We start from the raw sequence: 12,156 nt of genomic DNA, 5'->3' as shown, positions 1-12,156 counted from the left end.
TTAATTGTATAAATTATTTGATTATTCTATATGATGTTGAATTTTATGCAGGAATTTGCACCTGTAGAATGATAAAATTGAAGTTTATGATGTATAACTCGTGTCTTGTCAGTTTATTAATGTTCTATTTTATTAATGTTTTATCAATTGATGAATTATCGTGCAAGCCGGCCTTTGTTAAAAATGATATTCAACTTTACATTTATCATCCGATATCTCATATTTAACAGTTTATGACGGCCATAACTTTTGTTACGTAATGAAATAACTTTCATCATTTTTTCATAATTTCATGACCCTGCATCTTTTATTAATTATTCTCCACATATTCTTTATAATTTTATATATTTCCCGTACATTTAGAATAAAAATGCACGATAAAAACAAAGTAGAATTTTGCTTTATTTAACATGGAAATTACGTGAAAAAAATAAAGCTGTACATGTATCCAATAAAATAATTACACAACCGTAGTTCAAAAGATAAAAAATAACCCACTCCTCGTTCACAGACCACCGTTCGATAGTTTTAACATAGAAATCTCACGCACTTTGTCACTTATTTCTGATAACAATAACATAATATTTTCGTCATTATTTTACGCGTAACCGGATATCGTCAATTATATATACTGCACGAATGATAGCTAGCGTATAATAACGTACAAAAGTACGTATAGCAAACAAAAAAAAAGAGGAAACTCCGACGGGTTAAAAAATAGCCCGGCGGATGAACATCATCACAGTGGCCCGATTTCACGAGCATTGTTATGGTGATAGAGTTCGAGAATCAAAAAAAAAAAAAAAAAAATAAATGTAGGAGTGGAAGGGAAGAAAATAAAGGGGTGAAAAAGAGTGGGATGAAACACGAGCGAATAGCAATACGCCTGCACGAACGAATTTGTTACCATGCGAGTTTTGATACCATTTAATTCGTTGTTTCGACTGTGACGAATTCATCATGAACGGAGGGAGGCGGGAAAACCTTCGATTTCCATTTAACCCATTCAATCTCGTTTTCACGTGTTTCTTTAACGATCGAAATAGGAAACGCCCGCGCCGGATTGTTCAATGTTTAACTGCAAGTTTTTGTAGAGTTTCGTTTTTATCCAGGCCAGCCAAATGCTGGAAATGCCGATTGGAGATAACAATCGATGAAAAGCACGCGCGATTTTCCAGGTCGCGTTGCGAACATAATAAATCTTAAATTCCCTAGCTATTCGAAATGTTTGCATTCGCGCGACATAGTCGAGGGGTCACGTGGTGGGGATCCAAGCAGGCACGCGATAGATTTGTAATCAAAAACATTCGTCTTTAGTCCTTCGACGAGTGAATGGCAACTCAACGTCGCTGTCAATCTAAGCATATTATTTTTGTAAGCGCGTGTGTGGAATATTGTGCGTAGCGTTGCATTGTAAAGCCTAATCTCAATCTCTTATCTCCGGTAAAGTGTATGGAAGAATAATTCTTAAACTCTGTAAGAAAATTCTGTTCTAAAAATTTCTGTGTTCCTGTGAGCTTATCCGTAAGAGGAAACTTATGGAGTGGGGATAGAAGCACGCAAACCTTCATCGACGTTATATGTCTTTGATCCTTCGACAGGTGAATGTCAACACAACATCAAGTGCATTTTACGAACTATACTGTGGATGAATAACATTGCGAGTTTGGAATTTAACATCGTGAGACAGCACAATAAAAAGATACTAAATTATGAATTCTGTAAAAAGATTTCTGTGCTCGTGTGACTAACTTTGTCCATAGGAGAAATTTCTGGAACGAATATAGCAGAAGCAGGTAAGCTTTCATCGGCATCAGATGCCTTTTAATTCTTTAACGAGTCGAATATAAACACGAAAACATTTTCATTGTTCGTCGAGTAAATTTCGCTTAATATAATTGTCTGTATAACATCGCAAGTAATCCTGAAATATATTTTCTATCTCGGGAATCTACGGTGAAGGTACAGAATCTTAAATTCCGTAGAAAAATTTCGTGCTAGAAATTCCTGTATTCGTACGACTTTGTCCATAGGAGAAACTTATGGAGTGGGGTTAAGAGATACAGCGTTCGTCGACGCCATGTGTCTTTGACTCTTTGACGAGTCAATGTCAACACGACGACGAGTGGACTTCTCGTGCTATGCTTCGGCGTGGAATCTCGTGTAGAGTGTAGAGGCACATGACGACAACTTTTGATGGAATTCGTGAACTGGATACGAAGCGGACTGCTTCAAAGAACCTGAATCGAGTAAGTACTACTCTCTCATTTACATTCTTGCGTTTTACCCGAGTGCAAATTTACAAGTTGGATGTTTTCGTGGTTATTCCATGGCGTTAGTTGTTGCAAGGCAATTCTGTGATCTGAAGCTAACCTTTCCAAAAACGAACTTATCGAAGATAACAATAATTATTTCTTAGTTGTGTTTGTAAATATATTAAAGCAAAGACGAAAAATATACAATGCTAACTGTAAGTATTAGTCAGGACACTTACCGTGTCCGAACAAAATGTTTGCATGATATTTAGAATAATTTAAACTCGTAATTTCTTGTTATTTTGTTAGAATTTAATCTTGGAATTAAGATTAATAATCTGTGGGAGACACAATGTTTGTGTTGAAATAATATAATGTGATATTTATTAAACAATTATTACAGTGAATATAAGTAAGTGTTGTGGAATGTAGATAGTTGACTAGTTATTCACAGACTGACTTGCTTAGTGACCCATGGCCCTTGAAAAGGTTTAGAACCCCACTCTGTATGCAGTAATGAGTGTGACCTGTGTGGGTGCTGTGTGGCATCACATGTGCTACAGAACCTTCTAGTAGCTTCTCGACGTGCCCATCGAGAATGTTCCATCCATATCCTTACGCTTCTTCCGCCAAATTCTCGAAAGAGCATGCACGTGCTAGCCGTCATGGTACATCTCACGAACGCGCACTAGTGGGGATAGCGCTGGAAAACGAAGGGAAGAATCCGTACGATCAACCACCTTATCTGCATGCGATTGATATCGTTGTATTCCAACATATTTTATTATAAATCTCTTCTTTCATTCACATCCTATCAAATGTCTAGTAATATAAAATACTGCACAAAGTATAATTTGCCAGAGTATTTCAATAAATGTAAAAATCATACAGGAACAACATGATAGATTATGGTTATATTACGGTACGTTAACTGTACACTGAATCGCATCAATCTTATAACATTTCGGTTCGAATATCGCATTATCATGATCAACAAAGCAGGAAGGAACAAAAAGAGAAAACAGAAATGCATGAAAATCTTGCAGCAACGTCGATCAGATTACGCTCTCGACCAACATCTCGAAGTTTGTGTTGTTCACAAACATACTCTCTATTTGCTCTTCTCTCGTTCGCTTTAATCCAAAAGTCAAGTAGTGTTTTCATCGATTAAACTTCGTTTTCCAAAAAACTACAACGTAATGGAAACCGAACGGGTGGAGGTGGGAGGGAAGGCAAGAGAAAAGAGAGAAAAATGATTAAGAGGAACGGAATGAAAAATATTAAAAGTACTTTACGTAGGTACTTGAAAATAAAAATCGTTGTAATGTTCGTCCCGTTTGAAACAGTATCTGCGCGTATTTTTTACGCGATGCGTGCGTACATAGGGAAAAAGGGACAGGGACAGGAGAAAAAAGAACGAAGGATAAAAATACAGCAAATAGAATTATATCTGGAATAGCGGGCGTTACGCGCGTCGGATTTCGCGCTGTAAATGCCATCGTATAAAAGTGAGACGAATAATGAAAATGGTTTTGCACGGCATGCCGCGTGTTCGGTGTTTCGAATTTGCCACCGGCCGTGCATCGGGATTATGAAAAATCCATGCTCGACGTTAGAGAAATTTAATGAAAATTTTTTATCCACCTATTTTTTCAAACTCTTTTCTTCCGCTTTCTTTTTTTCTTTTTTTCTTGTTTTCTTTTAATCATCTGCTTGATCAAGAATGGCGCGTTCAAACCACGGCGGGCTAAACTGTTCGAAATTAAATTGATTGAAACGATGCTTGTCTAGTGGTTAAATTACATTCTGGCCATTCAACTTTCGAATTATCCTACGAATCGGAGTACGTTTACGGAAAACGTATTGTTAAGCACAATGAGCAAAAAAATTAATTAGACAAGGCAGCGTAGTACGTTCGAATAGCAAATATATTACTAAAAGAGGAAATTGGGATGCTATTTCGTGGATGAAACGAGAGCACGGCCGATGTAGATTACGTTTTGCTCCATAAATACCGGAAGTATGGAAAGTGTAACGAGATAACTGTCGGTATACTTGATTTGTGGCTAGATGGAATATGTGGGATTTGATGTTATTGCCAGTGTTTGCGCGAAAGGGTTTCGCGAACATCCGCGGAACCACTTTGGCCAATGATGTGAAACAGTGATGGTGCGATTCTGAAAAACTGGATCAATTTCCTTCTATTACACGATATTAATCGACTAACTAAGAGGGAAAGTGGTACGAGTGACAACATTTTTGATCGTAAAAGTTATAAATAAAATGAAATTTTAATTGAAGAGTCTGTGTTTTCAAACATTAGAAGATATCTACTGTAGATACTCTTAGAGACTTGTAAATTCATAAAACAAAATTGTCTAGAGAAATAAAATTATATTCTAAATAGGATTCTAGGAAATTATGTATCCTTTTCTCAATTTGTTTCTTGGAGGGGGAGAGATGCACTTCTACCTCTTTTCTCGTTATTCTATAGCATATTTTAATTTTCATTTTTATTGCGTTATTAACATATTAATGGCCACTGTGAAGTTTTTTTCGCGACCAAAGAATAACTACGTAAACGTAAAGAATAATTCTAATGGAAAGAAACTCCAAGTATTTATTTCAATTAATCTTGAAATACTATATCTACGCGATATACTGCACACTGTAATTACGAAAACAATTATAACTAGAGTACGTTTAAATAGTTCGCAGAATATGATTTTATTAACCGACGTCTGCTTCAAATAAATTGAAACAAAAATGAGAATATCCAGTGAATATCGAACCATAGTATTTCGCTATACACGGCACGAACACGTGATATATGAAAACAAATTTTTTAAACTCGTGTCTTTAAAAATTATAGAAGCTTTCAATTTTCACTATAAAAATCTCCATAAAATTGTATTAAAATCTCCTCTCTTTTAATCAGGTAGCTGTCATGGTGAACGTGTGGGAACGGCTGTTAGTTATGTCTATTAAATTGAAACAAGACGTCAGAATGTGAACAAGAGGACGAGATGTAATTTCAAGAACTCGTAATACGGGAGCCGAAGCAGCGGGGAATTCGATAACCATCGAGCACGGAAGTTAATTAAGACGATCATGCAATAAACATATCGAGCGTATCGTGAATAACCAGGCTTCCATGCAGTCGATCGAACTCGACCGCCGATCGGAGGAGCTTTACAATTAGCGGCTACATCGATTTCGTGTGTTTCGCCCCGAAGCGAATGCTTCAAGTTAGAGCATCGGCTTCCCAGGCATATTCTCTTTACGCGTGAAGTTGGGAGCGTCGTTGCTCGTCCATATTATGGCTAGTTGCCATTACGAAGCCACCGTAACACCGTCTCGATGAAATAGCTCTACTGTAACCCCTTTCCTCTTGCCCGTTTTGGCGTCATGAATATTCCACTCATATCGGGGAAACAATTCGTACTTTCCTTGGTAGTTGGAAAATTTAAAATTAAAATTATATCGTTGATATAACCAGGTATGCTTGTAACCGTATAATATTCATAGACTGGCAGCCAAGTATTTCGGAAAATAACGGCACAACTATTTGAATTCATCGTATACGATAATTTCGCAACAATGGTGTGCGTAATGATGTGCCATTATTTATTTCATCGTCTCGTTATCCCAGTTATTTCGTTCACGTCAGGAAACAATAACGAAGTTCTCTTCGGCCCGTTATTGCGCCAATCGAGTTTCGAACTGCTTCGCAGACCGTGTTGTATCGCCGGTACGTACAAAGCAGCGTAATTACCGGTTTGATAACGGTATTACGGGTCGAGACGAAGGAAAAATTCCAAGCTTTTGCCGGCGATGGGAAACACGCACGAGAGAGATGGAAGGGTATAGTATACTGGATGCTTTAAATCCTCGATGAACGGAGCTCGTTCTCAACGCATCATTTTCAATTTCCAGGGTTATTCAGCGCGATGAATCAACGCTCATCGATCGTTGCTAGCCGCGAAGCAATCAGTTTTTGCATCGTTCTCCGGTAAGGAACGGCGTTCATGACGTTCAAAAGATTTCTCTCTCTCTCTCTCTCTCTCTCGCTCTCTCTCTCTCTCTCTCTCTCTCTCGCTTTCGCTGTAGCGAGGGAAGAGAAGAAGGATGATATCGATAGGAAACGGTATCTGAGGAAAACGTCTTCGCGTGAGGGCGACCTCCGAAAGTATCGTTTTTGCGACGACACCCAGCCATGGCTTATCATCGAGAGGATAAACGAACGTCATACAGTCGGATCATCCGGATTTGGATGGTTCGCGAATCGATCCTTCAATCGAACCCATGCCACCCTTCCTCTCCTTACACTTTGATACATTTCTTTCTCTCTCCATTTCTTCTTTTCTCTCTCTCTTATTTCTTTTCCTTTTTTAAATAAATGGCAAGATTTTTCGAATCGAGGATATTTATTCCTTTCGACGATATACAGAATCTCTGCAATCGCGATAGAATCGGGTAAGGGATAATTTTTCGTGAAAAAATAAATCGAAAATACACAAATGTACGAATGCATAAATTTTGCTTTAGAGAAATCCGATTTTGGAAGCCTAGTCGTGTTTGCATTTATGGGCATGGGTAATGGTTTTAGGTAGTTCTTGTCTTTATTACTATCACATTCTCTTTCTATCTGTACTGTTCACCTCCTTTGGTGCTTTTTATTCAAATGACTTCATAAATAAGGATAGGACTTTTTAAAATTAATTTTCTCAATGCTGAAACTGTTCAATCTGTTGGACGTATGATATTGCATGCGATTGTACCGTTCAAATGAAATTTTTATAAAGTTCTTAGGTATTACTTACATTTCCGAATTGTTTAGAAACAGTAATTGTTTCCTATTTTTCAATGGCCCTTATTATTTTTTAAATACACTCGATTTAACAAAACCCCATAGAGAGAAGTCCATAAAGCCGAAACTTACATACAGATGCGTGCCGATTTTCAAGATAATTTTTCTTCTTAAAACCAAAGTCTCGCATTTAAAAACTTTATTGCACGCTTTCGACTGACTTTTTACGAAGGATCGTTCCTTAGGCGTTCTACCGCGATTGCAGTCACACCGTATATATTCGAAACATTTACGACCGTAGGATCAATCTGATCCTCTCGCGGAAGTGGCGATTGTTTCCTGAAATCCAAGGATGTAATTGGTTCTTAAGGGGTTGTAAAACCGTTGACAGGGCTGTAAAACGTTTTCATGGTGTGAGACACATAAAACCCAGAGAAATCCGTGCGATCGTGGAATTATTAGCTTGGTGGATATTTCGTCGAATAGCTTTTTCAAGCCAAAAGAATCCGTTATAAAATTACCGACAGAAGGCGCGTTCTTTCATTCTCTTCCCGTCTATTCTCGTCTATTGAAGCTCCACTTGACTCTATATCGATTGTCATTTCACCGGTAGTACGACGTCGATCAAACGTTCTATAACCCATTACCGTTCAAGTTGTCCCATCCAAAAACAAAATAGACGATCGAGGAGATTCGAAACTTTGCGTCATCGAGATTCCCCGAGACGATTGAAAATCGAGAGAATACACGGAGGTTCCTTTTAACAGAAAACTCTCTGTCTTTCTTTTCCTTTCTCTCTGTTTCCCTCTGTAGTTCCTTTTTAAAGCTCCGGTTGATAGCGTATAGATGGTAATAACGTGAAGTTAAAGATTTTCGAACCGGTCATACTGTCGATACGGTCGCCACGGTTCGTCAATTACCGAAAGTTGAGAGTATCGTCGGACCTTAGGGAGGCGGAAATACGATATAACTTTATCCCTGGTGCTTTCGACAATCTCGCCGGAAATAGCGTAGTCGAAGGTCGTGGGGAGGATTTCGAGAGAGAATCGAGACTCTGATCGCAGAATGCACCTTCTGAACATATATTCCGATGGAACAATACGATACTAAAGGGCTTGGAGGGGTTGAAGCAGGTTGGAGTTGAAGCATCGACCAGTTTTCTCTGTTCTATAAACCGGGGCCTCTGTTTGCCATTCGGTTCGTGTACCCGCAATCCCATGCGTGCTGCTCCAGCCAGAAAGAACAGACATGTTCAATACCTTGTGGCTTCCGGCTCACTATGCGGTTTTAATTTAATTACACGTGGCTGTGACGATGCAACAGGAATGCCGATGCTCGAAAGGAATGCACCGAAACAAAGAAAATTCGAGTCCTTTTTTGATTGATTTCTGGAATTTGATTGTTCGCTTTTTTAAAACAAAGGAAATTCTATGGAGCATATCCTGAACGTATTTCACGGGGGTAATACAGCGGCTTGCTGACGCGAATAAATGCTACAACGTACTGGTTTTATCAATAAAACGATGGCGATTCATTCCTTTCATGGTTGCCAGATGATCTATGCTTTTTTGTAACACTGAAAATACCGGACTAGTGAAAAGAATCGGAGTTTTCTTTTTTACAGAAACTTTATGGAGTTACAGGCGATATTGCTGTGGGGTTTTGAATGTTTTTTTTTTATTTATAAAATGTATGGATAGAAGATATATCTTTTCATATATCTTTCATTTTAATTCTTTTGATACAAGTTTTATACTTTACTGGTTGGTATTCTAATATTCTAGTGATTCTAATATTAAGAAAAATTCGTTTATGGCTTAATCTATACGGAATTCGTTATAGTTAATTAAATTAACTCAATGTTATCTTTATTACTTCTTGTATCATTTTTATTGGGTGGTGAGTTTATTTTAGACTTGTTGCGTAAAATCAGACAATTTTCATATTACGTTTTACCTTTTTGGAGAGCCGGATAATTCCACCTGGGTAGATTTTTCGTAGAATTGCAAATTTAATTTTGCACAGCGGCATTAAAATAATGAAAAAAGAACAATGAATGGAATTCGTAATTATTTTAAATGTTCACGATATAGTACGAGGATTGGAAATATACATCAAATATATCGGCAATATTAACAATGCTATTCAAATTTGCTAACGCTAAACAACCTTATCTGAATTATATAAATAAATTCGGAATATAAATTCAAAACCGTGGCGAGAACACGTCCCATTGATCGAACTCAGACGTTTGCATGTTGAAAAATCGTAGCCACAATCAAAATTCTATGTTTCATCGTGGCAGTATGCGAAATAAACGAAGCTTGTTTATCCGTGACCCACTTTCGATTCGATTTGTACTCCGGAACCAAACGAGAAGATCAGGACAGAGAAAAAGAAGATATCAACGGGACCGTCTATCGATATCATCGCAATGTACTCCCTTTTGCTGGATTTCCACGGAGCACAGAGCATCGTATCAAAACTAAATTTCGTCAAATCTCGTCATTCTCGATTGCACAGTCTATCCGTCTAGGGAAAACGATAGTTGATCGAGGCTAGAAAAATTGTTTGGCAGAAAATGTAGATAAAATGGACTAGCTAAAAGAAATCACGCGAAGTTAAAAGAATCGATTAGTGTTCTCTCGCATAATTAAAATTTATATTATAAGTGAAATTTGCAAGTTACAGGTTATTAATATCCAAATTATAAATATTAATAAATGTAATAAGTTCTATGATAGTACTTCCATAATAGCAATTATTAAACATCTACGTACGTGCATGTTTCACGCGAAACGTACGGATCCAATGTTTAACTGAAATAAAGTATACGATAACAGACTTCTTCGTAGTTTGACACAGTGGCAATCTGGCATCATTTCATGAAGTGATGTAATAAAGAAAATAAACGAAATGCATTCGCACTCATCTTCCTTGGCGGATGACGTGAAAATGTGAATTAAGATGAATCGCTCGAGTGTCGTGGTAAGTGTAACGAAATGCTAGAGAAATATACCAACTGCATTTGCCCAACTGGAACATATTTTTATCTCTTACAAAGATGGTAGAATACTTTTCCACCTTTTTATTCTACGTCTCTAAACAACAGAAAGGTCAAACATGTAACTCTATCGAAGAAAGCAGATATTCATTGGTCTAGAAAAAAAATGTAATAAAATCTTTGTCGATTCAACTTATCCTTCCAGTAATTTACTCAATCTTTCTCCTTGGGAAATAGCTGAAACCAATCCTGGCTTTCGAAATCTCCGATGTGCAGCTCGATGCGTAAACGACAGAGACTATACAGAACGACACGTAAAAAGCTTACCGTGTCTCGAGAATTTTAATCCGTTGGCGAGAATATTCAAGCTGGTCCAAGCCGTTTATTGTAACTAGGATCAGCCTCGTTTCCAATATAATTACATTCGATTGGGAGAGCCGAGATGGCGAGCGGTCCCGAAACACTTTGGATATCGCGGCAACTTCCAGTCGGGGAAGTTTCACGTCGTTCCGCCCCCGATTCCCTCGTTAAGCTTTCAGTCTAATGTCGAAATCTCGCTGGTCGCGGCTGCGCTCGCTCGTAGACATGGCTGCAGATGTTGGAAAACTCGAAACGTTCGCGCGGCTGCCGACTGACGGTCGGATAGATCCTCATCGAAGTTCTTCGATCATCGTAATTACAGTCCACCTAACCGAATCGTTGCCGCTATATCAACGCCACGAATTACTATGTTAAAGTTCGTGGTCCGTTCTCGCCAACTTTCTCTCGTGACAACGATAACGAGTTCATTTTGAGATTGGCCAGCACGAATTTCGCGTTTTCGAGAATTTCAGGCTCGTTGATTGCGTGAATTATATTTTTCACGTGATGCATGTGATATGTTTAGGAACAAAAGTGGGCAATTTCCGGCTTTTTAAGTTTCAAGATTTTTAAACTTCGGGAGATAGTAGATTGCAGCTTTTTATACGGTACATATTTTTCACGTAAATTATATTTTTATCTGATATATTTATATATTTTTAGAAGGGAAAATGATTAATTTCAAGTTTTTTATGCTCATAAATTTCAAAGCGTGGAGAGATAATTAGTAGATCGCGGATTTTTATGCAGTATAATTTTTCGAATATAAGTGAAAGGATAAAGGCTGTGCAGAGATTTCTTTGGCCTGTATATCATATTTCGAATATTTTACATATTAACGTTTTAAGTTCTCTAAAAACAAATCATTTCACTTTCACAAATTTAGATGAGCGACAGCAAATTTCATTGCAAACTTTCAAAATATTCTTTACGATACCACTCTATTTATATAGTTAATCGAGATGATTTTGAGGCAAATTTGAACAATTGAAACAAGAAGTTTCGGGTTGACCTTTTTAATTTTATTCAGCTTGGAGGATATGGATTTGAAGCATGTGCATAATACTCGACAGCGTGAAATTAAATTGCAACTAAAGTAATGTACATTCAACACACATACTTCCGACAGCAGTATATTATTTTCACGCGGCTGCCGCATCCAAAATTCCATCCTGGAGGTGAAACAATTTTTGGCTGAGATTTAATATGCTGTTCCCCGTGAGAGTTGTATATCTTTTTCTGGAACGATGCTAGGACCAAGGGAGAGAAACAGTAAAACAAAGAAGTCTTGCTAAGGAAAAAAGAAGTTTATGAGGAACTGGCTTGGTGATTCGTCATGTAGTCGTGATATTGAATACGCACCACGTACACGTGACGTCTAATATCGCAAAATAGCAAGTAAATCATCACGTGAATGTTTCTTATTGCCAATGCTAAAATAATCTCTTGCACAATGATAACAAGTTACATAATAAAATGACTAAAGCCCTGCCACTAAATTTTATTAATTACAAAGGAGCTGATTATCTTATTTATTATATTATTTGTAAATTGTAAAATGTAAAATTGTTGTAAAATGTATGTGTAAAATCTATTTATCAGTGTAATTCTATAATTTACGTTTAATGATTTTTATCTATTCGCTAATATTATATTACATTATTCTTACAGATTGTATTGTTATTACAGTTAAGAAATTCTTGTTTAAACAGCTCTAGAAAATAAAT

General features: G+C 37.3%; 2 protein-coding genes across 3 annotated transcripts in view; one reads left to right on the top strand and one right to left on the bottom strand.

The window, feature by feature from the left end:
• Positions 1 to 12,156, bottom strand: part of LOC138185390 (zwei Ig domain protein zig-8) — a 118,998-nt gene that overhangs the window by 48,404 nt on the left and 58,438 nt on the right. The gene's annotated exons all lie outside the window — the stretch shown is intronic.
• Positions 1 to 12,156, top strand: part of LOC138185391 (zwei Ig domain protein zig-8) — a 293,791-nt gene that overhangs the window by 233,287 nt on the left and 48,348 nt on the right. The window contains exon 9 of one of the 2 annotated variants that reach the window (XR_011174601.1): positions 2,034 to 2,249. The exons of the other annotated variant lie outside the window; for it this stretch is intronic. The gene's annotated coding sequence lies outside the window, so the exon portion shown is untranslated. The remainder of the gene's footprint in view (positions 1 to 2,033; positions 2,250 to 12,156) is intronic. 2 annotated transcript variants of the gene reach the window in all.

This window comes from Bombus flavifrons, chromosome 12, assembly GCF_040668555.2.
Source record: "Bombus flavifrons isolate JBK064 chromosome 12, iyBomFlav1_principal, whole genome shotgun sequence".
In the NCBI taxonomy this organism is placed as follows: Eukaryota; Metazoa; Arthropoda; class Insecta; order Hymenoptera; family Apidae; genus Bombus; species Bombus flavifrons.
This window is presented reverse-complemented; position numbering and strand designations above follow the sequence as displayed.